General features: G+C 37.3%; 1 pseudogene; it reads left to right on the top strand.

Moving 5' to 3' along the window:
• Positions 1-18,070: 18,070 nt before the first annotated feature.
• Positions 18,071-18,171, top strand: LOC114034943 (annotated as a pseudogene).
• Positions 18,172-18,576: the final 405 nt, after the last annotated feature.

The following is an 18,576-nucleotide window of genomic DNA, read 5'->3' as shown; positions in this document are numbered from 1 at the left end:
ACTCCAGGCTCTGCTTTAGAATCCTTTCAGAGCTGCACTCACAACTCAAGCTTCACAACTCAAGTTCACTTCAACAAATACTTTTAAAATACTCTTAGCTGAAATAAGGGCAGGTGAATTTCAGAAAATCCTGGAAAGACTGACAACAACTGAAGCTGAAGGAAGTAAGCAGAACCAGGAGAACATTGCACACAGTAACAGCCACATTTTGTGATAACTGACTTTGATAGACTTAGCTCTTTTCAGCAATACAATGCTCCAAGACAATTCCAAAAAACTCATAATGAAAAATGCTACCCACGTCCAGAGAAAGAATTCATGGGGTCTGAATGCAGATTGAAGTATACAATTTTCACTTTTTTGGGTTTTTTTTTCCTTATTTTTTTTCCTTTTGTTCTATTTCTTCTTTTATAACATGACTAATGCAGAAATACGTTTTACATGATTGAACATGTTTAATCTATATCAGAGTGCTTGCCATCTTGGAGAGGGAGAGAGAGGAAGAGAGAAAAAAGTGGAACTCAAAATCTTCCAAAAAATGAATGTTAAAATTTGTTTTACTTTTAATTGGGGGAAAATATGCTATTAAATTTAAAAAATTAAAAAGCAAAAAATATTGCTTACTTACATGGTATGGTATTGAGGAAACAAAATGGGAACTACTTTTAAGCACAACCCTAAGGGGATTTGACAAGAATGCAAATCAATGTAATACTAGGTAAAGTATAATGTGCATAGAGTAGTATTTCCTGATACAATGGAGAAATTTACATATTTTAAAGTACTTTATAACCATTATTTTTTAATATTTAATTAGGCCTTTGATTTAGATGATGAATACTTTACTATCCTCATTTTAAAGACCAAGACTTGAGGTAGAGATTCTTGATATAAAATTGATAAGTTTAGTGGATGGTCACATTGATGGGAGTTGAATTTAGCTTCAAATGTCCAGAAGTTGATTTTGAGGTGCCATTGGGCTACCATGAGATCTGAGTTGCCTGAGGTTTTGATTTTGAGAAAAGAATTATAGATGTAGTAACTAACTCCAGGGTTAATTTAAGATTTAAAAAAGTGATAATGAGGGTAAAATTAATAGATTTAAACAACTGTGTAATATCCAGAATTGTTGTTTGAACATATCACATAATAACTAGTATCACATTGAGTTTTGCCTGCACTACTGAGAATATAATAGGATTTTAAGAAGTATTTGTTGCAGAACTCTCAGCAGCAAGGTGTGAAGCTTTCTCCTGGCCAGCCTAATATCCCTGGAATGCTGTTCCGAAGCCAATTCCAAAGCAGGTCCAGAATAGCAAAGGTATGAACAGGCAAGTTAAACCTTCTTGGCATGAATTCAGAGAAATGCATCTTAGGAGGTCAGGAGGTCAAAAAAGAAATACAGATTTTAGATCTGAGCTTTGGGAGGTCAGATCTGAAGCAATAGCTTCTGAAGAAGACTTCCTGCATTAAAGGAAATAAAAGTTAAGTTTCCTATTTTGGAATATCATTTTTCCTCCTTTTCTTTTTTAATTGACAAAATATGTATTATTTATATATGTTAATGTATATGTATGTATATATGAAATATGTCAGTTGTCGGTGTCACTGCCCAAAGAAAGATAATGGAGGGACTTTGTTCCAAGTTAAGTTGTCACAAAGACCCCAGCTCAATCAGAACAAAGACTTCGATGAAACTGGAGCATTTCAGACTTCCCTAAAGACAGGATCAAGTCTTTGATGCATTTTTTACAACACAAAGTAGCATTCAATTTGTATTTGTGAATTAATAGTAATGATAATGATGGTAATAATAATAATAATAGCTGATATTTACATAATAACTACTATGTGCCAGGCATTATGCTAAGGGCTTTATATTTATTATCTCATTTGATACTCACAACTCCAGGATGAAGGTGCCATTATTACCACCATTTTACAGATGAGGAAATTAAGGCAAACAGAGACCAAGGGATGTTCTCAAGGTCACACAGCTCTCAAGTGGTTCACACTTGAACTCAAGTCTTCCAGACTCCAAAGGTTATTTGGGTGGGGCACACAAGGGAATGAAGGTAGGCAGCAAGGAAAGAGCCAGTAGGGCATAGGAGATTAAATATGAGAATGAGATGGAATAAGTATTAAGACAAACTTATAATTCCCCAGTATAAGAACCTTGTTCTCAAGTATTTAGGCAGAGAAGAGAGGGATAAAGAAATACAGCATGTATGTGGTCTATAGTTGTGAATAAGAGGTGGCAGGACAAGGGAACAAGGGTGTCAAGGATAGAGGACACCATTTTCAATCAATCAATCAATATTTATTAAGTGCCTACTAAGTGCCAGGTATGCTTAGTACTTAGAATACAAAAAGAGGCAAAACACAGTCTTTGCCCTCCCCCAGGAGTTTACAATCTAATAGGGAAAAAACATGTAAACAAATATATACAAAACACACTATCTACAAGCTATATAGGAAATGATTAAAAGAGAAATTAAAATACTGGAATTAAGAGGAATTGGAGAAGCTTTCCTATAGGAAGTAGGATTTTAGTTGGGGACATCAGTAGTTAGAGTGAAGGAGGGAAAATGTTCCAGATGTGAGGGACAGAGAGAATGTCCAAAGTCAAGAAATGGAGTGTCTTATTTGTAGAACAGCCAAGAAGCCAATGTCATTGGACTGAAGTGTCAGGGAGTGAGGCATAAGAAAACTGGAATGGTAGAAGAGGGTTAGGTTATAAACACTTACATTTCTTTTCTCAATTTTTCCTTTACTACTCTCATCTCTTTCTATAACTCTTCCAGAAATTCTTATTAGGCTTGGTTTTAATTAGCATTTGTCTTTGAGGCTTTGTTTGTAGCTGGTTTTTTTGTTTTTGTTTTTGTGTTATTTTGTTTTGTTTTGTTTATATTACTATCTTCTTCTGAATTTATGTCTTGATATTCTTTGCCACATTGTAGCTCTTTGTGGTCAAGTTAATTTTTTTGTTGTTTGCTTATTTTTCCTGACTATTTCTTGACTTTGAACTTTATGTTAAAGTTGAGCTCTGCTCATTTGAGGGTGGGGAGATACTGTCCCAAGCTTCAGGCTTTTTCATGTGGCTGTTTTCAGAGCTAGTTCAGGGGTTCTACAAGTATTTAGTGTCTATAAGGTGGTGTGATCCTGGGAGAGGTAGGGTCACTGTTCTCTGGGTCTTCACTCAGGTCTTTATCCAGTAAGGGCCCCTGGTCCCCTATAGCCACAAGTGGTAATGCTCTCTTTGCCTTGGAACTATGACCAAAGCCCCTGTTCCTTTGTGACTAACCCCCAGAACTCACCTCTCCCCCATGGACCCATGATCCACTATTGCATTTGGGCAATAGAGCTGCCAATCAGTGTCAGCTGTACGTAATGCCAGCAAAAAGTCTGCTGTAATTTATTTCTGACCAGTTATCTAATCCCCTTACTGTCACTGTGCCAAGAGCTTTTGAAGCTTCTGAGCTTGCTGCTGCTGCTGCTGCTACTACTGTTGCTGCTGCCGCTGACCTTTTTGCTGCTGCTACAGCAGCTTTGGAATGTGTGGTCTCTAGATAGGCTTCCACCCCAGTATCACAAACTTCTCCAGCTGATCTCCTGAGTTTTCTTAGGTCAGAAAAATGTCTAACCCTGACCTTTTCTTGGCTCTTGTACTCCAAAATTTTATATGAGGCATTATTTTAACATTGTTTGGAGAATGTTGAGGGAGTTCAGCTCTGTCACCTCTAATCTGCCATCTTTGAATGGCTTTTTTCCAATCAGAGATGTCAAACACATAGCCTACAACATTCTTAAGTGTGGTCTTAGAAGGTTGTATTTAGCCCACAGTTACAAGTCATTAAGAAATTATGATTATAGCAGATTCAGAAAAATATGGAAAGGTATGGATGAACTAATTCAGAGTAAAATGAGTAGGAAAACAATTTGTATGATGAAAATAATAATATTATGAAGATAGTTGACTGTTAAAAACTAAAAAACTCTGACCAAAAGGGCAACCAATAATGACTTCAAAAGATTGATCATTAAATATATCATCATTAAACATACCTCCTTTGGTAATACAGAATGAAATTGTACATTCTCAGACATTGCAAATATATAGATTCATTTTGCCTTATTATGCATATTTCTTTTGAAAGAAGGTTTTTACTTTAGGGAACAATTATTTAATAGTGATAGACAAAAAAATAATGTAAATTAAATGTGTTAAAATGCACATAAAAAGTACAACAGAGGACAAAAATAGAACAGTTTCATTAATACCTTGTTAAACTTTATGTGTATATACATGACATCTATATACATATATCACTTTTTAAACTGAACAGAAGTATTCTTTGTATCTGTAGATGTTTATATTTGTTGATAATAAGTTTATAACTAAAAAAGCACAATTGTTTAAAAAAATCTTTTAAAAACTATAAGTGCATAAAGATAATCTAAAAATATAACTACATAAATAAATGTGTATATATAAATATATTTAGATATAGATATATGCTGAAAGTAGCCTTATTTGTAATGAGGAAGCACCAGAATCCTAATAAATGCAGAATTAAGGCAAGGATATCTGTCTCCTCATTTACTGACATCTAATAGATAATATTTATATAGCACTTAACACGTTCTGGGTACCACGGTAAGTGCTTTATAATAGTTATCACATTAGATCCTCACAACTATCCTGTGAGGAAGATGCCATTATTATCTCAAGCACACAGATCAAGAAACTGAGGCAAACAGACCATAACTTGCCCAGGGTCACACAAGTGTCTGAAATCAGATTTGAACTCAGGTCTCCTAACTCCAGTCTCAGTGCTTTATCCACTGTACCAAGACTAGATTAAGAAATTAAATCTATAAACATTGGCAAAGAAAAACCAAAAGTATCTCCATTTTCAGGTGACATGACGGTTCACTTAGAAAAACCCAGTTAATTTACAAAGAAATTGTAATAAAGAATCAAGGGTTTGAGTTAGATGACTTCCAGCTCTAAAAAATATATACATGATGCTATTTTTATCATGGGAGAATATATACTGAGAGAATTAGTTATTAGCAAAAATAACAGACACCAAATTTCTGAATTACAGAATAATCTCCACTATTGATTAGCCAACTCAGCCAACATAATCATTAAAAAAGAAATTTTTTAAAAGGTAAGATAGTCATCTTTTATGGAGTTATAACTGTAAATTAATCACTGAAAGGCTTGGGTAAGTTAATGGCTAAGTCAGTAATGATGTACCTATCCCTGAATTCCTATTCCTGCCGAAATTTATGACTTAATTATCCTTAATGGGCAACTAACCTCTCTGTGATATCTCACTGCTCTTCTTCTCTAGAAGGGTAGGTACCATGCCTTAATTAAGTTTTATGAAGTTTCAGAGGCACTATTCACTAACTACCTAATTAGACATATTAGGATTCAACACAACTGATGCTAGAAAAAAAAATTTTCTGCAATGTTGCCATCAATTGAATGAAACAAAGACTTATTATCAAATCTCTCAAATCCTAGGGAAAAAATATTAATGTGTTATAAATTGTGAAAAATAAGTACTTGCTTATTATATAAGGTTTAAATGGTAACAAGAGGGTCTGATAAGAATTGGACAATGTGTCCTTAGAATACTAAAATGGTAAAACAGACAGACTTTGGAGTTTGTGAAAAGACTTGGGATTGAATCTTGACTTAAATCATGGCTGACACATTGTAGATAGATTATCTGATGTGAGCCTCAAAAAATCCTGTAATTGCTACAGGTATTCATCCCATTTTATGAATGAGGAAGCTAGGTCTTAAAAAAAATATGCAATGAAAAGCACGCTAGATTTGAAGTTATAGTACCTGGGTTTATAACCTGGATTAGTCATTTTCAAACTGTATAACCTTGGACAAGTGACCTCACTTCTTTGGCCTCATTCTTCTTCTCTATAAAATGAAGAGATTGGTCTAAATGGCTTTTAAGCACTCTTTCACCTCAACATGCTATGACCTCTCTGTGCTTAAATGTTATCATTTGTTAAATGAGGAAGTTAGACTAAATGACCTCATATATTCCCTTACTTCCATCTCTAAAGATCTATCGTGCTATGACTTGTTAATGGTCACATACTGAGTAACTTTCAGAGTCCCTTTCTTCCTGAGTATCCCATCCTCTATGCCAGAAAAAATTTACCTCTCCCTTACGGCTCTCACTTTTCTCCTCTGTAAAATAAGGGAGTTGTCCAACCAGGTTATGAAGAAATTTAATAGTTGACCTTTTTTGATTAATGTTGATGGTGCTCAGTGGCCGTAGAAGAATTTTGAAAGTAACTAGAGCAAGGGCAGCTAGGTGGTACGATAAATGGATTGCTGGGCCTGGAGTCGGGAAGACCTGAATTCAAAACCAGCCTCAGACATTTACTAGGTGTGTGATCCTGGGCACCTCACTTAAAATTGCCTCAGTTTTCTCAACTGAAAGATCAGGGACCTACTGCCCAGGGTAGTTGTGAGGATCTAATGGGATAATACTTGTAAAGTGCTTAGCATAGTGCCAGGCATATAGTAGGCATTATATAAATGCTAAATGTTATCATTACTACTAATAATGGGCTATTAATAATAACAAGACTATGCTTTTAGTTTGTTTGTTTTTTTTTTAATTAGTAATTGAAGGAGCTAAAGTAGAAGGATGAGGATGGGTGAAGGGGAAATAGAGTTTAACATTAAAAAGTATGGGATGATTCCAGGGGTGATTGATGAACCATGCTATCAACCTCCTGACTGAAAGGATTATAAACATAAGATAGTAAAGAAGACACATATTTTTGGATACAGCCAATGCAAGAATTTATAATGCTTGATTATGCCTATTTGTTACAAAGCAAAGCAAAGCAATAAGCATTTATTAAGCACTTACTATGTGGCAAGAGCCATGCCAAGTGCTAGGGATGCATATACAAGCCAAAAAAACAAACAAACAAACCCAGTTGCTCCCCTCAAAGAGCTTTTATTCTAATGGGAGAATACAATATCAACTAGGGAGCTGAAAAGGGGGGTGGGTGGACACATAGGGATGGACTGAAGGCACAGGGGTGTGGTATTGAATTTCAGAAAATGAGGAACACAGTCAGGAGGGGAATGATCCCTCACCAAAATGGGGATCCCAGGAGGAACTCACCAGTGAGAGAAAGGGGCCAATATAGTAGGAATGTTTTGGGGTGAGGAGGCCCTAGGTACTTTCAAGGGGTTTGTTTCTATTTTTTTTTTCTTTTTCCATTGGGCATGGGGAGAGTGGAAGTAGGAGAAAGAGAAAAAAAATTGTTAATAAAAAAATTTTAAGTGTGGAAAAACCCAGTGCAAACTTTATGGACAGAATACAAAGGTTGTTGCAATACTTCCTGAAGTCCATCCAGAGAGTTCAGTAAAGAGTACCTGGCCAATACCCTCATAGCCATTCACTCAGTTGGGTTCAGCAAAAATGATCTGGTTCCTTGGTGGCCTCAGTAGTCTTCCCTCAGCTTTACATATGCCCATTGGACCAAAACAGATGAGTAGGAGTTGCTGGGGGAATCTTTCTGCATTTTGGCATAAAGGACATTTTTTTTAACCCTCCAGGCCTGGAACTGTGATATCATTGATACATGGAGGTCCCAGGGAGAAACTTTCCCCTACATGCAAATCTACCACTCAGACTATTTGGGAGTTGCCTAGGGGCAGTGAGAGATTAAGTATCACAGAACCAGTATGTGTCAGAAGTGGGATTTGAACCCAAGTCTTCCTAAATCCAAAGCTACCTCTCTTATCCTATAATGGAAGACTCAAGATGACTCCCTGAAAAAACTATTAGTGAAAGTACCATTAAAGTAAAACAATGACTTCCTAGCAACCACTGAGCATGAGGATATGGCTTAGAAGGTCTTGGCCTTCCCCTTCACTTCAGATAGGCATGAGCATGCATCAATAAAATAGGGTCTTTCCCCCTCAGTTTCAGGAAAATGAGTTGCTAGCACCTTCCTCCACTTGAAGGGTAGGACTGAGCAACTACCTACTAAAAAGGCTACGTGAAATCAAAACACTGAAAGATCAATTTTTCCACTCTTTGTTCTACCACATATCTTTGACCCACAGCATTCTGGAAAATTGTCTTTTCCTGCTGGTGCCATATCTGCTGCAGCCATAAATCCATTGTCCCCCACCAGTTTGCTGCACAAAAGGGCACATTTCTTCACTGTCTCCTTACTTAGTAATCGAATTCACCTGCCCCTCCTGCTAAGTATGTTGGGGAAAGGTAAAATACACTTCTTTTATTTGACTTTTGAATTACTATCCCCTCCCCCAACTTCCACTAGTGCAAGGCTATTTAAATTACTCTGAGAAGCCTAAAGAAGGCATTAGGAACACTGACAACTGGTGGTTACTGTTAGCAACACTGCTAAAACTACAAAAGTTCAGGTCCTTGTTATACTAGTAATTTCTTTACCAAGATGGCCAGAAACTACAAAGCATATGGGGAAAAATTCTAGTCATGTTATTTGTCCTTTATCACCAGGCAGATAATGCCATGACTTGCAAGTGATTTGGATGTAAATGAGGGAGGGCTGTGCAAAGTCACCAGCTTCACTTTCTCCTCTGGAGCCGTCTGGGTCCAGTGGCAAGATATAGATCAGGACAACTGAAGATAGCCTCGGATGCAATGGGAGACCTCGGCCTTTTTAAGTTAAGATCTTTTTTCCAAGTCTCAGTTTGACTGAGGCAATGCCCACTCAGTGATTAAGGCTAGTTAAGAAATGGGGCAAAGAATGGCCTCTTTTACCTAGGCCAAAAAAAAAAAATCAACCTAGGAGGGGAAGACCTTTAGGGTTTCTGGCCAAAACATTGGCAATTGCTATTTACACTCACTCTGAGCCACTGGGGTCCAAACAATAACCAATGGAGGCTTGGGCTAGGACCTACGTAACTATAGGATGTGTATCTATAGCATGAATATCTGAAATAGTTTACCAAAGACCCTACCTAAGAAGATTAAATTAAAAGATTTTATAGGAACTGAGTCTCCTTTTTTGAGACACAAAAACATTTTGTTACTACATAGAAAGGGTATGATACTCACCTACTGAGTTTCAGATTTCTCTTTGTTGAAGTCCTCACATAAAAACTCTCTGAAAATCTCTGAATTAGACAATCAGTATACTGGTATGACACTGGGCAAGTCACCGAAATCTACTCATGTGATATAAGGGATACCTTCCTTAATCCCACAGGAAGACAGAGCATCATTATATTAATTATTCAACCAGGGAGTATCTGAATTGCCCACCAGGTAGCAACCTAGTTGAGCCACCATCCAGCTTTCTGATCGGTTTTTCTCTGCTGCAATGTGAGAAAACCTTCCTTAAAAGCTGCAATGTGCCCACTGGCCAGAAGAGGGCTCTCAGCCTCCAGATAGCTAAACTATTTCTCCGATTGTCAAGCCTGCTGCTTCAATGACAGCACTAAACATTTTACTTTGCTCAAGTCAGAAATTAGTATAAGGAATGAAATGGAATACTCCTCAAAATATTAAATTATAAAATCTATAGTCTCTATATAGGTCATAGAATTCCCTCTAAAAACTCATGAGTCTCACATTCACAAATCCAAAGACTTAGCATACTGTGATCACGCAGTTCATTGAATATTAGCATAAAGTGAAAAGAAAGACATCAAGTGCTACCATATGGAGCCATCTCCGTCATCTTTCTCCTAAACATTCTTCAACTTGCCTTCCCAGCTCTTTGAGTGTGACTGAAGAGATTACAGACCACACACATACCCTTAGTTCATAGAAAGGAATAATCAATAGATGAATCAATGAACATTTTTAAGCAGTGCCAGGCACTGCGTTAAGTTTTGAGGATACAAAAAAGAGGTAAAAGACAGTACCTGCCCTCAAGAAACTTACAATCTAATGGGAAAGACAAATGTAAACAAATATATACAAAGCAAAGGGAATAAGGATCATACACTCTCAACAAGAGGAAGGAATTATGGAAATTAATTCTCCCTTCTACTTCGCCAGTTAATAGCTGACAGTCTTAGCAACTTGGGATCTTCTTTAGTTATAACTCCCATCTTTATCCCTGCTCAAAGTTCAGAATCTCTCCCATACCATTAATCACTTGATTTCAGGCCAAATCGAAGTGATTGTCACATCTACAACCCAAGCCATTTCTATGTGCCTCATAGAAACCTGGAGGTCTAATTTCAACGTCAGAAAAGGAAGGAAGGAAGCCAGCTGGCAGTGTGCTCCTCTTCTTGTCTCATGGCTCCCTGGTTTACTTCAGAATGTCCTGGGAGAAACAGAATCCTTTTGCCTCTGTCTAAAGGAAATAAGAGCAGTCCAGGGATAGTTTGCAAATGTTTAACAACCAGCCACCTGGAGAAAAAAAAGGTACACCTGAGATATTTTTATGTTTAAACTACATTATTAACATTTTCTCCATCATTGTCCAGATAACCTACAAAAGAATAAATGCCCTGGTTTGTAGCCTTTGCTGATTTCTGAGGTGTAAATACTCACACTAAAAATTTACCAATTGCCCCTTGCTGGTAAAATCTGGCCTCAGCATACCCCTAAATTATAGCTTTCCTTTATGTTGCACTTTAGAGTAGCATAGTATTTTTGTTTCCTTGATCATCACAACAACCTCATTCTATTATTATTCCCATATTTTATGAGAAAACAGAGTCTCAAAGTAGTTACGGTAGTTCAGCTATTCAATGACAGAGATGGTACTCAGATTTTGTTGTTGTTCAGACTCTTCATGACCCCATTGGGGGTTTTCTTGGCAAAGATACTGAAGTGGTTTGCCATTTCCCTCTCTAGCTAATTTTACATGTGAGAAAACGGAGGCAAACAGGGTTAAATGACTTGCCCAGGGTCATATAGTTAGTAAGTTTCTGAGGTTGGATTTGAACTGTGGTCTTCTTGACTCCAGACCTGGCACTCTTTTTACCATACCACCTAACTGTCCCTCAAATCTTCTAACTTTTAACTTCTGTAGTATGACATTCCTTCCACCACATTGTTATACTATAATAATAATATAACCTGCTGATAGAAATAGTGATCATTCTTTATAAAGCCCAGAAAAATGGATGATTGAGCCCATTAGCTTTATTGCACAATAATATGTGTTGCTACTGAGAAAAAGCAAGTTTGTTTTCCCCCTAGAATTAATACAAATTTGCTTGAATATAGAAGTCTAGACTTGGACCAAGAGGAAAGAAGAATAGGAATTTTGAGAATGTAGGGCAGGAAGAATAGGAGAGAAATGGACAGAATCTATAGGGTACATTAAGGTATGTTCCACTGAAAACAAGAATGAAGGAATGAATGGAAAGCATTTATTAAGTGCTTACTATGACAAGAATGGTGCTAAGCACTAGAGATATAAACATGAAAAAGGGTGCCATGTAGTGCTTGTGGTTTGTGCAAAGAAATAGATCTAAGCAGAAATCAAAGACATCAGGTCTAATCCTATCACGTGCTATGGCCAGATCTATACCAGCAAAGCAAAGAGAAATGAATTCATAATAAACAAGACACTCCATCTCCTGACTTTGGGCATTTTGACTAGCTGAACTCCATGTATGGAATGCTCTCCTTCCTTATATCTTTCTCCTGGTTTTCCTGGCTTCCTTCAAGTACCAGCTTAAACCCTATCTTCTACAAGAAAACTTTCCTAGTTCTCTTAATTCAAATGCCTTCCTTCTGTTGGCTATCTCCAATTTATCCTGTATATGTTTCATTTGTACATAGCTGTTTACACGTTGTCTCTCCCATGTCAACTAGATCAGAACCGGTGTCTAATCTGTGGATGGCCAGAGCTGCACAAAGCAGGCCACAGGCAGGAGAGTCAGGACACAAACAGAAGTTTAATTTCAAATTGAGGAAATGTTTGCAAGCAGAAGTCCTCCTGAGAAGGAGGGCTTAACGTCCTGGGGCAAGGCAGTGCTTTGTATACATAAAAAATGACAAGTGGGTTGGACCATGACATAATCATTGTTAGGTCTTGGGTAGCTGTTCCCATGGCAAGCTCAAGAGCGGACAATGCAAGTGTTCCTGGGTACTATGTGAACAATCTGCAAGTTTATTGTCTCATAGTGAGGTACAGAACCAGAGTTAGTATGGAGTGCAGTACCTGGTTTGGTTGACTTAGCTGTTAGAAGAAACAGGGATTGTGAGTATGTCAAGAGGTGTGATGGATCATTTTAGGCAGTAGCACTTTGGCTCTTAGGTCCCTGGGAAATATAGGGCAGTGAACGCCTGGTGCTGGTCAAAGCAATACACTTTGCAAGAGGGTAAGATCATCCAGAGAGCAAAGGATTATTGTTATGCCAAGTTCAGAAGACAGCCTTCTTGTTGGGCCTTAGCTCTGGGAAACAGGGTATCTCCAAAATATTTTTGACACCCATTAAATTGTTAGCTCTTCGAGAACAGGAACTTTTGCTTTTCCCTGTATCCCCAGAACTTAGCACGGTGACATAGTAGGTAGTTAATAAATGAGTACTGACTGACTGAGGTTCATCTCAAGCAAAAGTTTCATGTGGCTGAATGATAGAAGTTTCAATTATCCATGTTAATTGCTCTATTTAGGGCTTTACCTTGCTCACATAACCTTAGACTCGCTTAGTAGTACATTCTTAGACAAATCTTTCTGCTTTTGAATTTAATTATATAACAGTAGTGTAGTAGAGGTTAGCCCTTAGAACCAAAAGAACTAGTTTCAAGTCCTGATGACCACATGGGCTTCTGGGTGACTATGACTACCTCTCAGTTTATCCAAAAAACTCTCTAAAACTGTAACAGATCAGAGAATAGTTGTTCAACTGTATGTATCAGTGGAGGGCGTTTCTATACCAGAAGTCCTATCTGGACCTCTCCTCCTTCATTTAAAAAAAAATTGATAAGGTTAATGGCATAGCCACATAAAGAAAACAAATTGATATAACAGCTCTTGTACATTCTTGTCTCCAAAATGTTCCCCCATCCAGGTTTCCACATAATTAAAAGATGAAAATATGAAATCATTTTTTAAAAGTTTTCAATAGATTTGAAACATATGCTATCATTCTTTGGGAACACTTCTGAAGGGGAGTCCCCAGAGAGGACACTAATAATGAGCCTTGATTAAGTTTACCAATCCCCATTGCACTTCATTTACAATTCAACACTTTGAAGGTGCAGTGCCACGTGTACAAAGCCTCTCTCTCTTGTTGGAGTCTTATTTGCCAAACTCCTCTGTTGTACTGGAGACCACAGGGCATCATTAACACATCCTTTTTTCCTCCCTGCTTAGTTGTAATGAGAAATGATTTCACACTGCACCTGATTAGGGAAACAGGTACACTTATTGGTGTTAGGAAAACAAATACCAGAGAGTCTTATTTTTTTTTTAAATAAAGAAAAGAAAGAAAACAACTGCAATTTAGAGACCTTTCACTGTCTATAAACAGATGGCAAAGTGTTGGTCTGTAGGGGAAAACTTTAGGTGATGCAAGAGAAAATAGTCCTTCTCTCATTGTTAGTGTAAGCCACGGGGAAAACTGCTCAGTATGTTAAGTCTGAATTCTAAGTGCAAACAGGCCTATCTTTAAGTTACATGTAAACATGGTTTAGGCCTTTAGAGTCCTAGGATATCAGTTGAAACGGACTGTCAAAGGTCACCTAGGTCAAACTGTTTCTGCACATGAATGTTCTTTATAAGATCCCCAACAAATTGGAAAAACATATAGCTCCCTACCTGATATAATTTCAGCTCTGTTAGGAAAGAGTCCCCTCTGCTCTCTAGATCAGACATTTTTTTTTGTGCCATAGATTCCTTTGGCAGTCTGGTGAAGTCTTTGGATGCCTTCTCAGAATAATAATAAGTGTGTAAAATGAGATATATCAGATTATAAATCAATTTTATTGAAATTAAGATGTATTTTTCCCATTCAAGTTCATGAACCCCTTAAAATCTATCCCTGGACTAGAACATGGATTCGAAGTTAATAACCCTTGCTGTAGATAATGTCTGGAATTTCATGATTCAGGATGGGAGATATAACAACTTAAGCTTTAACAATTCTTTACACCTTAGTCCGAATTCATTTACAAAGTCCTTTCCTGACCCTTTTTTCCTGACCCTGACTTTTCCTCAGTTCATATACTTGTCTGGAATCATTTTATCATCATTTCTTATAGCACAGTAACTTCCCATTACTCATATACTATAATTTTTAGCCATTACCTAATCATGAGCATCTACTTGATTTCCATTCCTTTGATAACACAACATACTGTTATTAATATTTTGGTGTTTATGGGACCTTTTTGGTTTGGTTTGGTTTGGTTTTGATTGTTTTTTGTCTTTGTATTCCCTATGGCATATACCTAACAGTGGTATCTCTAAATGAAAGGGTATGGTGGGACTTCATGCCTTAGAGGTCTGAGCAAATCCTAATCCAAGTCTAAGGGGCTGGAACAGAGCCAATCAGGCAAGGGGAACATCCAGGGCACTTGAAACCACCACCCCTCCCCCTGCCTGGAACAGAGGTTTACAGGTGGGGCTGGAAAACTATTTCTGGTGTCCTGAGAGGACCCAGCTGTAAAAATATATATATATATATATATATATATATATAATTTATCAGTATAACGGGGATTTTGTACAGGCCCAGATCACCTAAGACAGAGATACCCTCATGGGACATGGTAGGGAACCTACATCTGGGAGACAGAAGAACTGGTTGGCATATGTTTGGAATTTTGTGTTGGCCTACCACGTGGTTGGGAGCATCCTTTTCCATTGGCTGAATAATCATAATTGGCACTAACTGACTGAGCACAGTCTGCCTTTTTCCAGAGTTCATGTCTAAGAATAAAGAAATCTTCTACAGGCTTCAGATTTAGGTCAGAAGCTAGAACTGAGACCCTGCTCTGCTTCTAGTATCTGCTTCTCAACTTGTTCTTCTAGGTATATAGCCTAGGGTCCTCACCACTCCTTAACCTGAAATGCTACCCTTCAGTCTATGTCCCCTCTTCAGTCTGGGTCTGTGACCTAGCACTGGGTAGTAGGTGATCATGCTGCCAGTTGCTATTTATTCCTGTACCCTGTAGAACTTCTTTATTTAGTGCACCGCCTTTCCCCGCACTGGAATTTTCTGATGCAAGTGGCATGCTTCTGGTCAGACCCTGTTTCTAGTGTCCACAGACCTCTCTGTCTCCCTATGATAACCTGGTTTGGAAAAATAGCACTGTCACTTTTTCTTGGATTTCTCCATCAGAATCCTACCTAGAATGTTTTCTAGGTTTGTTTGGAGGATTTTTTTTTTTGGTTGGAGAAGATAATATGTGGTACCTCTTCCTGCTATTCTACCATCTTGGCTCTACCTTCCACATACAATTGATTTGAAGTTCATATTGTTGTTGAGTATTTTGCATTTCTTCTTTTGAGAAATGTTTGTTTATATTCTTTGACTGTTTGTCTACTGGAGCTTTTAGTCATATATTTGTTAGTTGTGTACATATCTGGGATATTAGAAACTTAGAGGTATTTGATAAAAATATCTTTTTTCCCAAATAAACCACTTTCCTTCTTACCCTAGTTATATTAAATTTGTCCATACAAGAACTTTTCAATTTCATTTCTGTCTCTATCTCTCTGTCTCTGTGTGTGTGTGTGTGTGTGTGTGTTAAATCTTCCTTTATTGATTTAGATAAAAGTGATATCATGAGATATCAGTTCCATCCAATCTTTTCCTTATGTTAGTATACTCTTCATTTGAGTTCAAAATATTAAGTTCCTGTCCGTTGTTCCTCATTTCTGTCTCATGTATTTCTTTATTCCTTTCCTTTCCTTTCCTCACTTAAAACCATCTCAAAACAGAACACAGCCATCAGGCCTCCCTCTATCATTCTTGAAAATATTAGATTTCTGAAGGGACACTTGTATCTTCTTTCTCATTCAAATGTATGTGTTCTCTAATCATTTAGCCCCTTCAAGTTGCTTAAATATATTTACCTTTCTATATTTGCTCTTTAAGCTGCTGTTTGTATTTCAAAGTTTCTTCTCAGTTTTTTTTTTTTTACTGGAAATGCCTGAAAATCCTCTATTCTATTTTTTCTTTTTCTAAACTTTATTTTATATGTATTTTTTATTTTTCTCCCAATTACACGTTAAAACAATTTTTAACATTTGGGTTTTTTTTTTTAAGTTTTGAGTTCCAAATTCTATACCTCCCTCCCTTCCCCTCTCCCTGATGTTATCTTTGCCACGAATTCCATAAAGCCGTTGTTGAACCAGGAAGAAGCTTCCCCTGTTTCCCCATTGGCTGGGTACTATAGAGGTTATAGCCTATCTGAAGCCCCTAATTTCCCCAGGTGAGTCTCTGCCCCTAATTACATCTCCCACTCCCCTCAATTGTCCTCAGAACCCATTTTCCCTGGTCAGTCCATTCACCAACCAGCTCCACTTTATGACTTCCTTTGTTCAATTTCCACCCAGCCCCTAGACAGCATCTTTGTGGAAATGAAAACTAGCTACCTCTCACATTCACTTCCAGTTAAAACTGACTCCAATGCTATCACACAGGCATCCACCCCCTGATTGAGTGATGTGCAGAAGCAACACCCCCAACCACATTTTCCGCACTGAGATGGTAAGCAATCAGATATCGGTTATACATGTGCAGTCATGCAAAACATTTCTGTATTAGTCATTTTGTACAAGAAGATTTGGATAAAAGAAAAATAATGAAGGAAAGAAAGTGGGGGAAAAAACATGCTTTAGTCTGTACTCAAACAATATCAGTTCTTTCTCTAGAGGCAGACAGCAAGCTCCATCATTAGTCCTTTGGCATCATCTTGGATCATTGAATTGCTGACAATAGCTTTATCTCAAAGGCATCCAAAAAAATTGGTAAAAGACCTATTTGTACAAAAATATTTATAGCAGCTCTTTTTGTGGTGGCTAATGTAAGATAAAGAATACCTACCAGAAGGAGTTCTGCTTCCACAGATATTGTCAAATAAGGAATTTGTTAAAGAATGTTATGTTAATAAACAAGCATATCCTGTTTTGCAAGATTGATGGTCAGGGCCCTTAGTTTCAAACAACAAGAGGGGCTGAGAACGTGTAAAACAGATCCAACTCAAGGGTTCATGGGGGTCACCAAGTCATGACTACTACTCATGCTTAATTGGCTTCATTAATATTAACTGACACACCCATGCACAAATTATCCCTCCATTTTCTGAACATGGGTTGCATGACCAGGGAGGGAGATCATGTCAAGGAGGACATGAAGGGGGAGTATCAGGAAACTTGTAACCCAAAAGAGTATGAACCAATCCTGACTCTGGAGGGAGGAGTAGGACTGAACTACCTGTATAAAGTTTGTTCTTACTTCTGTACAATGTGTGTGTGTGTCCCTTCTTTTCTTTTTTTGGGGGGTACCACACACACACACCTTGCAAGAATCGTAAATGAATAAATGTCCCTTTGCTCACTTCAGTTTAAGTTTTGTTTCTTAAGGGAGGACAGAACTCCGAATGCTACGTTTCTAGGGGAGCAGTGAGTTGTAGCTGCTAACCCTACCAAGGAGTGACTGAACCATGTTTCTCACACTAAGAATACAAAATTAAAGAAAATCCTCTATTTTTTTTTAAAGATTCATTTTCCCTTACAGGGTTTACACTCAATTTTGCAGAATATATTATTCTTAATAATAAATTTTTATATGTTGCTTTTATGACTAGCATATATTTTCTCCTCCTAGGGAATTTGTTGCCAAGGATTGTGTAATTATGACTATAGTTTCTTGGTTCTTTAATTCTTTTTTTTTTCTGGCTATTTGAAATATTTTTTCTTTGAGCTGGAGAGATTGTATTTTGGTTACAACATTCTTGTGTGTCTTTGGTTTGAGTTTTCTTTCAGAAGGTAATGGGCAAATTCTTTCCCTTTTCCCTTTGTCCTCCAGTTCTAACAGATCTGTACAGTTTTTTTTAATGATTTATTAAAATATCGTGCCCAGGAACCCACTTCAGCAACATATATACTAAAATTGGAACAATATAAAGAAGATTAGCATTGCACCTGCACAAGGATGACATGAAAATCATTGAAGCATATAATACTTCTAAAAAAAAGAAAAAGAAAGAAAAGAAATACAGCATTCAGGTTTTTTGTTTGGTCATAGTTTTCAGTGAATATTATTCTTTAAATTATCCTTCCTCAACCTGTTTTGCAAGTCAATTTTTTTAGATAGATATCTTACCTATTCTTTCCCCAACATTTTGGCTTAATTCTAGTATTTCTAATTGTCTCATAAAGTCATTAAAACCTATTGTTCAGTGAATCCAATACGTGAGTAAGGTTCCCCCCCTTATCTTCTGAGTTATGTATTCTTTCATTTTTTTCTTACCAAATTTTCATTTGGTCTGTCATTTAAAATTTTAATCTCTTTGTTTCTTCTCTTTATTCTTTTTATCCTTGTGGCTAAACTCCTTCCCCCACCCCTTATACCCCCATCCCCACCCCCCATTT

This window comes from Vombatus ursinus, unplaced genomic scaffold, assembly GCF_900497805.2.
Source record: "Vombatus ursinus unplaced genomic scaffold, bare-nosed wombat genome assembly UNPS02009132.1, whole genome shotgun sequence".
NCBI lineage: Eukaryota > Metazoa > Chordata > Mammalia > Diprotodontia > Vombatidae > Vombatus > Vombatus ursinus.
Note: the sequence above shows the minus strand (reverse complement) of the source record. Positions and strands in the feature narration are given on the sequence as shown.